The sequence below is a fragment of the Netta rufina genome (genome assembly GCF_964035555.1).
Source record: "Netta rufina genome assembly, chromosome: 2".
NCBI classification, from domain to species: domain Eukaryota; kingdom Metazoa; phylum Chordata; class Aves; order Anseriformes; family Anatidae; genus Netta; species Netta rufina.
The window spans coordinates 72811188-72824888 of record NC_140124.1 but is presented as its reverse complement, the minus strand read 5'-3'; positions in this window follow the sequence as shown (position 1 = coordinate 72824888).

Here is a 13701-nt window from a genome sequence, read left to right as displayed (position 1 = left end):
ATTTGAAACATTCAGCTTTACAAGTCTGACTTCATTTTTAATTGATTATACCGTGTGATTTCTTTAAGCCACATCTTTTGATGTAGGGGTTTGAGGCAGAGAAAAGTATTGGACTTCCTTAACACATTAAGTTTGGAAAAGTACTTGTTTGGCTATAATCATCTTCCCTGAAAACAGTTTAGCCTTTTGTGAACACCTCAGCAATTACCAGTTGGCTCCCAGGAGCGATTGATAGAAGCCTCTAGTTGAGTGAGCAAGAAGTTCTGTCAGATAAGAGTTGAAAAAGAGTCTTGTTGAGCAGGTGGGGACTATTCAGTATGCTTATTTAAAGGCAGTGCGAAATCTAAAAGGACTTCACCTTACTCATCTGTTTGATTTTGTGCCCCCCTGCCTCCCGCTTCTGACTTTCTAGTGCATGCTTTTTAAGATGTCTGTGAACAGGGAAAAAAGCATTTCACAACATTTATTTTTTTAATTATTATTATTATTCTGATATAGACATAGTAGGAGAACTCTTTTGAAAATTAGCCATAATTTCTGGAGGACTCACATTTCATGGAGTGTTCAGCAGAATGAATAGCTGTCACATCTAAGTAATAATAGAGGAAAAATTGTACCTCCCAAAACAGAGCACTTTTCTCTGCTCAAATCTCATCCAACTGGTAAAGAATTCCAAGCTGTTATGTTTTAACCTAATTTTATCTTGATGTATTTCAAACTTGATACATCTCTCAACTTCAGACACTGCATACCACCTTGTTGTTTAGTCCTGGGCATTTTCAGCTTACCACTGAAAGTTTTTAAATCCTTATTGGGTTTATCATTTCAAAATTTCAGACTCTTGTGTCTGTCACCTGACTTTGCCTTAATTTTAACTGAAATAATTTATTCCTATCACTTAATTCTACCACTTTCAACCAAAACTTATATGAATAAGCACAAACTACTTAAAATACTATTCCTTATACTTCTGAACTAATGTGTTTATTTCCCAATTTATCCTGTATCATATTACTAAATGACAATAGAAAATATTTCTCCTTGACCTACCAGTAATGCTTTTGTTCCCGTATCTTTAACAATGGCAGGAGAGCAGTTTAAAAATGTTCTGTAGTTATTTATAACGGTTCCAACCAAGAAGGAAATTATTCAGATGAGCAGCAGGGCCAAAGTGAAAATTGTCAGTGTAGTTTTAGAACCATGTGCTTTTCCTTTTGCAACTTATTGTATTGGAACTTCGGTATACTGAGCACAGAGCAAGCATATCACTTATAATGCTCGTACCACTTCTGATAAGGTGTACATTTCATAGATCAATACCATGCATATGCTATTTGACTATTTGGTGTTACTTTCAGGAATGTTTGGTAACCCATCCAATCCCACTGCTTCAGCAGTCTTAAAACATTATAGGAGTAACTTGGTAATGAAACACTAAAAGTGTAAAATGCATATGTTATTCATACCTTTTCAATAGTATGTACATCAGTAGTTCAAACTAAAAAATATGGAAAATCCTTGAAACTTTACTGGTGATAGCCTAAAAAATTGAGTATGATATGCAGTATGACATAGCCTTTCCTGAGTTAAAAATAAATATAACTATGCAATCCTAACTCTAGGATATGGTAGCACTGTGAAGCAAATTTTTGGAGTTCTAATAGCTCTTTGCATCCTTTTAATCTTTTCAGGAGCTAAGGAATCTGTTTTATTCGTATGGTAATGCATGTTTAAATGAACTTTGAATATCAATACGCTTTTCTGTATAATGCATTTAATATATAAGTATGTGTTTAATAAAAATGTATACTCATTTTAACTGCTAACTTCAAAGTAACGTATTGGCTTTTTTTTTTTTTTTAATTGCTGTGATAAAAGAAAATAAAAGCAGAAAATATTAGATTGCATCCTACAGATAGTGTATAGGACCAGAAAGGAAGCACTGGGGGGTCTTTTTGTATTTTTATTTTGAACACATTAGTTCTATCTGTTTTATAAATACAGAATTACTGGCACATCTATTTAAAAATATTTGCAGTACTTTGAAACACAGATTGCAGATGGCTGGATTTGTGAGTTCTGAGTATTTGGGGCAAAAATTACAGTACATATTATTATGGAAGAGAATTTCAAAACACTAAGATTTGCAGAAGAAAACTGAGTGAAATGCAGTGCATAGAATGCAATGTATGTCCCTTAATGCCAGATAGCGATATGGAGGGACAAAAAGCACACAATATTACATAAAGACAGTGGCACTTGGGGAGTACAGCAGAATGCTTTAGATACAATAGACTCTTAATAGCAAGAGGATTTTACCCATGGTTTTGTATGTTGTAAATATTTGGGATTTATTCCAAACATCCTCAGATCTCCAGACATATTTCTTAGTGTTCAGATTGATCAACTGGAACATTTCTGTTTGCACATTTGTGTAATCCTATTATTTTTCAACAGTCAAATACGAAATAAATAGCCATCAAGAAGGTAACCTTCTTAGTGGTAACAGGGGGCGGATGAGAGAGAGAATTATAAAATACCCCATTGATTTCCCCAGTGAGAATATGCCATTTTTATCCTTTCCAGCTAAGTGTGAAACAGCAAGAGATGCCATGTCTGCACATTGAGCTGGGCTCTCTTAGAAGAGCCGTAGGGATAGCAGGGCTGATCCCATTAGTGAGCAGAGCCTGCTGCTTCCCGGGCTCTCTTGAGCATGGTGTGCCACCTGGCAGGTGCCCTGCTTGCATGTCCCTGTGTGGCACAGCATACGACTCTTCCTTTTGCCAAGCCTAGGTGTGCACTACTGAAACTTCTTCTCTTGGACATTTGCCACACTGCTTTGTTTTAGAGGTTTTCATGCTCTGCTGTGTGATCTTAAAGTTATGGTGGGTTACAAAGAGGCTGTGAGGGACTGAGGTCTTCATCAGAAAGCAAGTGTAAACTGAACCTCTGTTAAAGTTAAATAAAGAAGGCTTATTTGCAAGACCTGATGGGAACTACCCCAACTTAAGTAATTCAGTTCTACTTCTCAAACACATTCTACCAGATGTCTTTTTATGTTTTATTGATTATGTATTGCCAGAAGCTGCTCACTTGATAAGATGAAAGATTGAATGATGATAAGACGAACTTACAAATTGCCAGCTGTGTGCAGCCAATTTGTGCCATTTTTTCTCAGGCTTATAACACAAAACTTTTATTTAAACTTTTCTGAACTGCCTGGTTAGCTTTCCTTTTTAATACTACAAACTGTTAAGCAATTTTCATCAACTGTCTTTCTCCTGTTGTGCACCTTCATTTCAACTTCATGCAGAGGTGGCAGCCTTGAGTTAGGAAAGACCTTAACAGAGTTAAGTTTGCGTCAAGAAAAACAGGACATCTACCACTGGCTTGTGATGGAGTCATATCTGGCATCCATATTTCGAGGGAGCGGGATATAGTGTATCTGTGCTTTTGGCACTGATGTGGTAACAGAAGGGATTTGAGAGTTGTGGTCTTACCTCAAGGAGTAGTGGAGGAGAGCTAAGAAGAATACAGGCTATATGGTGTTTATTCCACACCAGCCTAAAGCAGTACTTCTCAACCTCTTGTAGCTGAAGGGACTCAAAACCTTTTAGAAAAAAAAAAAAAAAAAGTGCTTTTTAAAGTCTTTATCACCATATTGCATTTAATAATAAATTAAAATTATTTGGTATATGCTGTCAGATTTTCATAACAATCTCTTGTGTGACTTATGATTCACGTTTTCCATGTGCATCCATGTAGTAAAACAAGTAATCTGCACCTTAAATGTATATTTGTGTTGCGTTTTCTCCCTTTTTGGTTACCCATTCTGTAATGATTGTCCACTGTGGGAAGCAATGGGCAAAACATGGGTTGGACATTGCCAGAGAGTGTAACAGTTGGGAATTTCTGTTGTAATGTTGTGAAGGGATGAGGGGTGGAGTGTGTGTATATTGTCCACCTTTGTCACTGTTGTGTTAATGTTCTATGTTCTAATGGCTATGATGTAAGTGGAGTTTGTGAAGGTTGTGTCTGTATTTTATTGCTATCCCATTCTGTGGGATATCAATATTTGACACCCACTCTGTGTGGGAGTGTTTCTGTGTGTAGTTGTTTCCCTGCAGGATGCACAATGTTTTGCAGAGTTGACCTTTCACCAGTCAACAGAAGCCTCTGAAGCACAGGTTGCAGATTGTTGGTCTAGCATGTATAAATTCTGTCAAGCAGTCTTCTTGGTGGAAGCCCCCTATATGCAGTCACAGATTAACACAATATATGCCAGTAATTTGATCCTTTAAAGCCAGCTATTTACCTCTTTTACTAAGAAAACGTAGTATTTTAAACCTGCATGTATCTACAAATCATCTGATCCCAACCTTCTGAACAAGGTCTTGCTCTGTAGTTAGACTATATGTAAAAAACTATTGTTATCAATATGTAAAGAAATTTTGTTATTTTAAGAGGGTTTTATTCTGTGTTATGAAACTGTTTTAAAAAATAGGAAACTACTCAGCAAAACCCATCATTTCAGAGTCAGCAGTTGTATTCAACAACTTTTTATTGTTGACTGACTCTGAAAAGCAGAGAACGACACTATGTGACAACAGGTTTTTCCTTGGTTTTGTGAGCTGTAGTTCCACAGAGAAGAGCTCAGACACTGCAGCTTCTAGAGTTATATTAGGGGGAAATACAACCACAAGTTGAATTCTCAATAATTGCTACTGGAAGAGTTATGCATGATATGCAATTATTCTAATATATATTTAAAGCTATTGAAATAGAAGCTCATCTGAGAATATACACCCACACTTTGCCTTTTCCTTTGTAGTGGAATTTCTTGGTTTTGTCCAAAAGGAGTGTGCAAGTGATGAACCAAAGGAGGCTGATCAGTAAGGTTTGTGCAGAAATTGGAGAGGGAAATCTATAGGAATGGTTCTCTCTGATAGTTTAAATGGCCTGTCTAGAAGAGGCCAGCTAGGCCATCCACAGTGGGGGTGATGTCTCGGTCAACTCAAAGTAGAGTAAGCATGGTGAGAGAAATGCTACAGAACTATATACAACCTGGGTTGTTATTAACTGCCAGACTGTGGTATAAGTCAGCACAGGGCAGAAGAACAGAGATTATCTGGAGTTCGTTTTGGGCTGCTGGGCTCTGTACAAGAACAGCTACAACCACTTAATCACTATTTTCAGCAAATGTTTAGTATTTTTATTTCTCTACAGAAGTAAATGAAGTATGTTGTTGTGATTTAACACTGGTAGACTACTAAGCACCTCGCAGCTACTCACTTATTCCTCCCCCTCACACCTGCACCCAGTGAGATAGAAGGGAAAAGGAAGAATAAAAGCGAAAAAATTGGTGGGTCAAGAATTAAAAAAATAAAAATAAATAGTGAGTGAAAGAGAAGTGGAAAGAGATAGAAAGAAAACAAAACAAGTGATGCAAAGGCAATCATTCCACACCTCCCGTGGGTAGGGCCCAGACAGTTCCTGAGCAAAAGATGGGAAAGCTCCCTATGTGAGCCCTGCTCTCCAACATTATACAATATAGGACATCTCTTTGGCCACTTCAGCTCATCTGCCCAGCTGTGTCCCCTTCTAACCTCTTCCAAGCTGTTCACAGTGGTGGCCTAGATGCTGAACAAGCACTGGTCAACCATAGTTAAAACATAGGTGTGTTATCAGCGTTTTTTTGGTCACAAGTCTAAAACACAGCACTGTATGAGTTGCTACAAAGCAAATTAGCATCAGCGCAGCCAGACCCACTGTATATGCGTATATTTGATGCAATGCAAATGAATGTTTTTAAGTCCTAAGCCCAAAGTATTGGAGCACTACCAAAGAATCGTCATTAGCTACAGGAAGGTGCATTATCAGGTACCTCATAAATCATATTTTATAAGAGTTCTCTTGGCATCCCCGTAAGTGTTGCCATAAGCAAGCACATTTAAAAACACAACTTAGTCTCCTACAGCTTCAGGACATGTGACTGAAGAAATATAATAAATTGTGTTATCTCAACTGTCTTTGTTTTATTGACAATTTCAGTGTGTAGCCAGATTTTCCCCTTGAGTATCTCCAGTGGGTATACTTACAGGAATTATGCTGCTTTGTCTCTTCACAGAAAACTTTTTTTACTTTGCCTTTTGTGGTCAAGCCCTCTACATTTCATTATAGCCCTGCAGTTTATACAGAAAAAGGAAGCTGCTTCTCTGCTGAAGAGATCTGTATCCCATTTCATCATTCACCTTGTAAGCCAGGAGAGACAGGACGTGTACCTAAACAAATATTATATATTATAGTCCTGATTTTCCTGAATAGACCAAGAGCTATTGCTGTGAAATGTGGTTTTGTTTTGTTTTGTTTTTAAACCTATATCATATCAGACAATGAATTTTATACTTTATGACAGTGGGCTCTTGTTCTTGTTCCAAGTGATGAAAGGAAAATTAAAGTTTGATTCTTTTAGTGTTTAGAGATTCCAGATAAATCATTCTTTATTGTGCTAGCTATGTAATATGTGAATTTCTGTGTCACCTGTTCCATATCTCAGTACAAGTACAGGGGAAAAACAAGTGTTTTTGTCATGGTGAGAAAGCATTGTTGTATTATTCTTTCAGCTTTTTTTTTTTTTTTAATGAACTCTAAAGAGGCAATGATGCCACCATAGAAAAAATGCCTGTGTAGGCATACAGATGTTGCGAGTTGTGTGATAGATTTTGTGTAGGGGAATGCTGGACACAGGGTGATAATGAAATGGACAAAAATTGAGGTTACTTTGTTTTTTATTAATTCATAGTTGATATGCTTTTCAATAACTTTCACTGTGGTGATATTATCATGTTTACAAACAAAACCACACAAACCAAACAAACATTCTCCATTCATCTGTACAGGACAAAAAGTCCTTTGGCTTACTCTTTTGTTTTATTTTTAATATTACCTTGGACGTTATTTTAGTATGGCTGTTGTGAAGATAAATTCTGTGATCTTTAAAACTAATGAAACTTTACTTTTTATTTGCTATTATTATTATTATTGTACAGATTGGTTCAATTTCATCTCTATTTCTCCCATCCTATGCTGCAATAACTCAAATTTAACCCACGTGTCTTGTGATGTTCTTACTGGGGAAAAGATACAAAACTCATGCCTTTTTGGAGCCAAGCATGTACTTCAATAGTCTGAGTTCTAGCTGTAGTCTAATTCCTCAGCCAGATACTACTAAGGCAACAAAACAATTATGTTTTTCCTACCTTTCCTTGGTAAGGACATTTATTTGTAACTCTCTCCAATATATGGCTACTAGTTGTTTTTGTTTGTTTGTTCTTTCTTTTTTTTTTTTCTTTTTTCTTTTCAAACAAATCATGGGATCTTAATTATCTGTACACCTTTAATGTTGATCAATAATCACCTAGAGGATCAGAAGTTATTGAATAATTTAACATTGATAACACAATCCTATATATTTCCTTTACTTGGGAATCTAGGCTAACAGCAAGAGAACACACTGCCTTCTTACACCATTGTGCAAAAATATTAATGATCAGATCTATTTTTTTTCTCTTTATACCAGTCCTGACACAATAATTTATCATATCCAGAAAGTTTAGTCCAGCAATGGACTGCACCTTTTGTTTGCATGCTTATGCCTGAAGCAAAAGGACTATATTATATCCCCCAATTGAAACATAATAGATTCTCACATGTTTGTACTTTACTAATATATATGCAATTATTTTTATTTTATTTTATTTTATTTTATTATTTCATTTTATTTTATTTTATTTTATTTTATTTTATTTTATTTTATTTTATTTTATTTTATTTTATTTTATTTTATTTTATTTTATTTTATTTTATTAAAGAAATCTGATAATACACTTTTAATTTTATAGTGGTATTCATAGTGCAAGTGTGACTTCTTGAAGCTTACTAACTCAGTCATTAAAACTAGACTTCTACTGGTATGTGGATACCTGGAATGTAAGGATGTGGAGTTTGACAGGGTGTATTAGTTGATGGCTTTTCAACTTAGGAAGCAACAACAAGAGACAAAATAAGTAATAAATTGCATGCCTAGATACCTCTCTGGTCATTGATCAATGGAAGGAACCACTTGAAGTGCAACCAGAATTTTGTAGTTAGGGGGGAATGAGATTATTACTGGGCCTCATGGGAAAGAAAGAACTTCTTATAGGACGTTTTGAATGGGCTTTTGGGATTGTGTAAAAACTTCAAGGCATGTCCTGAGGGGATTGTGTAAAAGCACAAAGCTTACTAAGGGATATTTAGGAGGAAGGCTACGTGCACGGAAGGGTAGAAATCAAGGTGGGTTGGAGAGGAGCAAGCATACAAGAATGGAAATGAGATAAAAAGTGCAGGTTGCATGTAAGTGTTGCAGATGAAATTACATAACTACTTCATAAGAGAAAAGCAGCAATATCTTTATTTATATGACGTAGTGATCTATCAAAGCTTAATTATAAATAAGACAGTAATTGAACAAGATTTGAGATAGCAAGGTACAGTTGATCATTTCCTGCACAGAGGACAAGGTAAGTCAGATGCATCAGGGAGACCCCCCTGTTGAGTGACAAGGTTCAGAGCAGACCCCATTTGCTTTCTCAACTCCAAGAACCAAAGAGGTAAGGAGCCTGCTTGCGTCTGAAATCCACTCCTAGTCCCAGACTTGGTCAGCAATTTAAGTCTAAGGATTATATGTGCATAGTCAATCAAAGATATAATGTGAGTGAAGCTTACAGAATTTAGCAGGCTATTAATCACTTACTGAGGATCTGTTGCAGCAAGGAATCTCTTGCCAATGAGTAAGGGATCTCTGCAACAGATCTGTGTCATTTTGGCAATGTGATTCACTAATAAAACTGAAGCTGGACTATCTGGCAAGTAGGAGGGGGGCAACACCTTCAAACACCCAAGATCTAAACTGGTTACTGTGTAAGGAGTGTAGGATGCAGGCAGGGATATTTGATGAACTTGAAATCCGTGATAGTACATAAGGGATCTATGAATATCAATGTGCTTGTGAAGTGAAAGTGTGTGTACTGCTAAACAGGCCTCAGTGCAAGCATTCGCAGTCGTCTTACACTTAAACATCTTTGGAATAGCCATTTAGTTACTTAAATTTTTGAATACAAATAATTTTGTTGGAGAATTTGCTTGCAAATATTTTATTTGAAAGTGTTTGTTGGGTTTTCTAAAAAACTAAAAGATGTGTATGTAGTTGATCAAAACTGCTGGTAAAATGTTATCCACTTCAAATGGCAGAGAAAAAGCATGAATAATTTTTTTTGTATTTCTAAATACAAAACATGAATATTTTTTATTATTTTTAAATACATACAAATTCTGAACATGAGCACAATATTTTTTGTTCTGTCTTACGGGCCTAGATTTAGCTCTTCTGGTTCTTTACAGGATAATTAACAAGGAAATTCCTTGAGAAGTTTCTCTGCAAATTATCTGGGTGTTTTCTAGGCAATATAATAGGCAGAAAATCCCTGTGAACACTAATGTTGAAAATACACACCACAGGCCTGTCAGGAACACTTTTTTATTAGGTGTTCACATTTGCTTATTGTTTTTGTTTTGTGTTTTAACCCAAATTTCACATTATGTATATGCACTACATTGTTGAGATTCATCATTAACTCCAACAACTCTAATATGATGTTAATTGTTAAAAGTCAATTCTTAACAACTTGATTTACACAGTGAAAGCTTGGGGGCAAGGGCCAGCACTCCTAAGGCCTGACTGCAACAGCATGATGTCCTGACACGTTGCTGAGAAAGGAGCAGCATTGGTCCAAACCCCAGAGAGTTTTCTGCTTGAGAAATGGTAATGAGAAGACTTAGACTGAGAGGAAATAGGATACTGTGTACCTAGGGGGAAAAAGTGAGTTTGTGTGATAAGAACAGTAATGGGAATTTTGCTGACAAGATGGATCTTCTGTTTCAAAGGTTTTTTTCTACTGCTGCTATTATTAAAGAGCCTGACACTGCTATCACATTTGGCTTCACCGTCCCATTCTGAGTAATCAGTAATTTGATGGCAACACCTGACTTCTTTCTTTTGTTTTTATGCCACATTATACTGTTGGTATGAGTGAATTTTTTACAGGTCACACCTGAAAATTGCCTACTCTTCTCATGTGATAGCTTGTTGCAGATGCCTCCAAAAATAGGAAGGAACTGGCCCATGCTTGAAGCTATTACACGTAGAGTTTTCTTGCAAAAGTGGTTGGGAAGGAATTAAAAAGGGCCTCTTTTCCCCTCCTGTATACCACCATCTGATCCCATTTGTACACAGTCATATGATGCAGTAAATAATAGAGCTGCTGTTTGTGCCTGATCCCGTGTATCATGCTGGATATGTGCTATGTCTATAATGGACTTTGTGAACAAATACAGTGCTAGGTTGATGCTGTCTTGAATATTATGCTGAATTAATTTGCTATTTTGGTGCTGTTTAAATATGGGTAGGGGAATATAAATCAGCAATGAAATAGACTTTGAGATAATAGCTGTTGATTTTATATCACATCTTCAGAAGATATTTGTGCTTGCTGGGGGAAGAAAGTATTATTAGTGCTTGGAATTCGTTGTTACCATTAAGATGGTACTCCAAGGTCAGTCTGATAGTTATCTGTTTTTTTTTTTTTTTCCCTTATTCTTTAACTTCTCTGGAGACCTAGCAGCAATCTGTGCTGTGAGCTAGAAGGTCACAGCTTGTTAATTATTGTGATTACAATGTGATTGTTAATTATTGTGATTACAGACTTCTGCTGACTCAGTGCAAGAAATCCAAGATAAAGATATGAATTCAGCATGATTCAAAAGTTGAACTTAAATTGAATTAGTACTAAACTAACCTTGTCCAGATAACTTATAGGCAACACTAATTTATGAGCAACATGTGAAGGGGATTCTCAAAGTTAGCATTTTTTTTGAATAGGAAGAAAATGTTATATATGAATGAAAGGAAATTTTTAGGCTTAGATACAACCATTATTGGCAAGATATGAACCATAGAGTTAAGCATTAAGCAGTTATTTTTGTAAAGAAGCTTCTGTTCATTTTGACTGATTTTTATTTCTTTGTTGTTGTTGTTACTTAATGAAGAGGAAGAAATGAAAATAATTAGAATTTTATTTTTCCAAACCACATTTTAAAACCAGCAGTACTACTTTCTAGTGCAAATCCTGACTCTGACCATTAAAAAAGATCTGCAAAAAGTCAGAAAATAAAAATGGAGCTTTTAATTCTAGAACTCAGCTTGTTCATGTGGGCTATTTAGGAATAACAGAAAGCACATTATAAAGTTATGTAAAATTTTGCAGTGTAGTCCATTTTTAACTTTTTTTAAGCATCATTCATGCTAACAGCTCACAAACAACTCTTGATAATGGTTCATCAGTTAAAAGGTTGGAAATTTCAAAAAGGCAGCACATCTGTCTGTGGTATATCCATAAGACAAAAAACATGTACAGTGTTGCTGGAATTGAAGCCAAATGGCATTTTTACCTTGAACATAGAAAGTCTGCAGAAAATTTTCATGGATCATCTCTTCCTTTGCTAAAAGAAAAGAATCTTTCATAGGAAATAAATCCTTTAAGATCTAGTGCTGTTGGATTGTAGTAAATGCAAGCTTTATATCACTACAATGCATTAGAGAGGAGTGAAAAACATAGATGGAGAGCTAACTACCAGTCTCACAGCATATTTTAAACCTAAAGTCTAGGAACACCTGTGATTTTGAGAAAAAATGAAGATGATTTCTCTTCGGCAATTAATATTAATGTATGCTGCCTCAGTATACCAATATAACAGTATTTTTAACTGGTATTATTTTATGGGCAGGACAGGAGAGAATCTTCACACCAAAGACAAAAAATTGTTATTCTTCTCCCCTTCTATTCAAGTGTATATCGGGTCTTGAATTTAGTACTTGACAGGAACCACAGAAATCCAAGTAGGCTCTGAAAAGCGGGCTGTATTTCTACTTTTGCAGTTAAAAGCTAGTGGATGATTCTACTGTTAGCTGTACCTGGAGAATTCTCTTCTTCCCTCTGTATTCCCTCTTTTTTTTTTTTTTTTTTAAACTGTTTTCTTTTACTATATTTTCATATTTAACACTGCATTTCATGTTGAAGATAGATTGTGGCTGTTCTCATCAACTCCAAAAGTAAATTGCCTACTGTTAGTGTTTTGCCAGATTTTATACACCGTTTTAATACGGACCTGGACTTTTTTAGGCAAGCAAGCATATTCTTGTTTGAGAGAGGGAAGGGCAAGTGTACAAGAAGCAAAATGTTTTTACCTGTAGCTTCAAATACATTCTATACTCCTTATCTAGGATTTGAAGAATTGACAAGAAATAGGACTCTGGAGATGCACACAAGACCTATACTCAGAGAAGACCACAGTATGCCAGGGAAAGGCTATGCATATTCCCAGTGTTAAAAATTCACATAATTCAGTATAGGGTTTTGTCTTCCTTTTCTGAGGAATGGCTTTTAAAAATCTGTAATATGTGTATCTAGATGTATGCCTACGCATTGTATGATGCTGAGAGAAAAGCAGAAAGCTGTTTTGAAGTTCACATTAAAAATCCCTGTTAGACTTAAAATAAATGGAATAGAAGTCTGTTGAGGGAGCAATTGAGCAAAACAGAAGCACTATTGCTTCTCCTTTCATGAGGTTGTTGATGATCTTACAGAATGTCAAAGTGTCATGACATAAAAACTCTTAGGAAGCCTTCAGGTGAGACAGGGGAGCAGATCTAAAGGCATTCAGTCCCTATGCCTTCATAGTTTAATAGAAAAAATATTTTCTCAGCACATATTTATTTTGCTCCATTTCTTGATAGTGAGTGTAAGAAAATACTAATTCTTTGTCTGCATGTGCTCCATTACATGTAAAATGGATGTGCTTGGTGGCTTCTTTTAAGCTGTCAATAATATTGATTATTTTTAGGTGGATGGAACCTTTCAGTGAAACTGAAAGGAGAAGACAAAACAAACAAACAAAAACCTTTGTTTTGCTTTCCACAAAAAGGGGAAACAGGCTATTTTCTCCTCAGATTTTTTAATCAGGAAATGATATGTAGTGCAAAACCAATAAAATAGTGTTGTGAATCAAAGGCCATTGAGATCAGTAGGAATCTCTGCTGACCTCAGCTGGTTTTTAGTGTTACTGGGCTAATAAATATTTGTAAAAGCAGCCTTTAGGAAGAGTAGTGTTAACTTCTCTGTTTATTAAACTTCTGTTAAAAGCTCTAATTTAGTTTGGAGTTATTTAGGGAGGTTTCACAATAAGGATGGTTGTTTTCTGAACTAACATACATAGTTGTAGCTTATAAATGTGTTCTATTGCAATAAACCGATTGCTTTGAGCAGCAATATCAAGACAACATAAGCATTAAAAGAAAGGCAAAATTATCAGAAAGGAATCTGTGTGACATAAAAAGCCATATACTACCTTTATTCTTCATCTTATTACTCATGTGAAAAAACAGCATTGGTCCCATTTTGAGAGAACAAAGAGTGCTAGCTAATTCCATCTTTCCCAATCTGTGTGAGCCCTTTTTTCCATTGGACTGAGGGTGTGAGGCAGCTTTTTCTCATGAGTGCTGGAAGAAGATTGAATCATTGTTGTGCTATAGTATTAAGTTGAGAG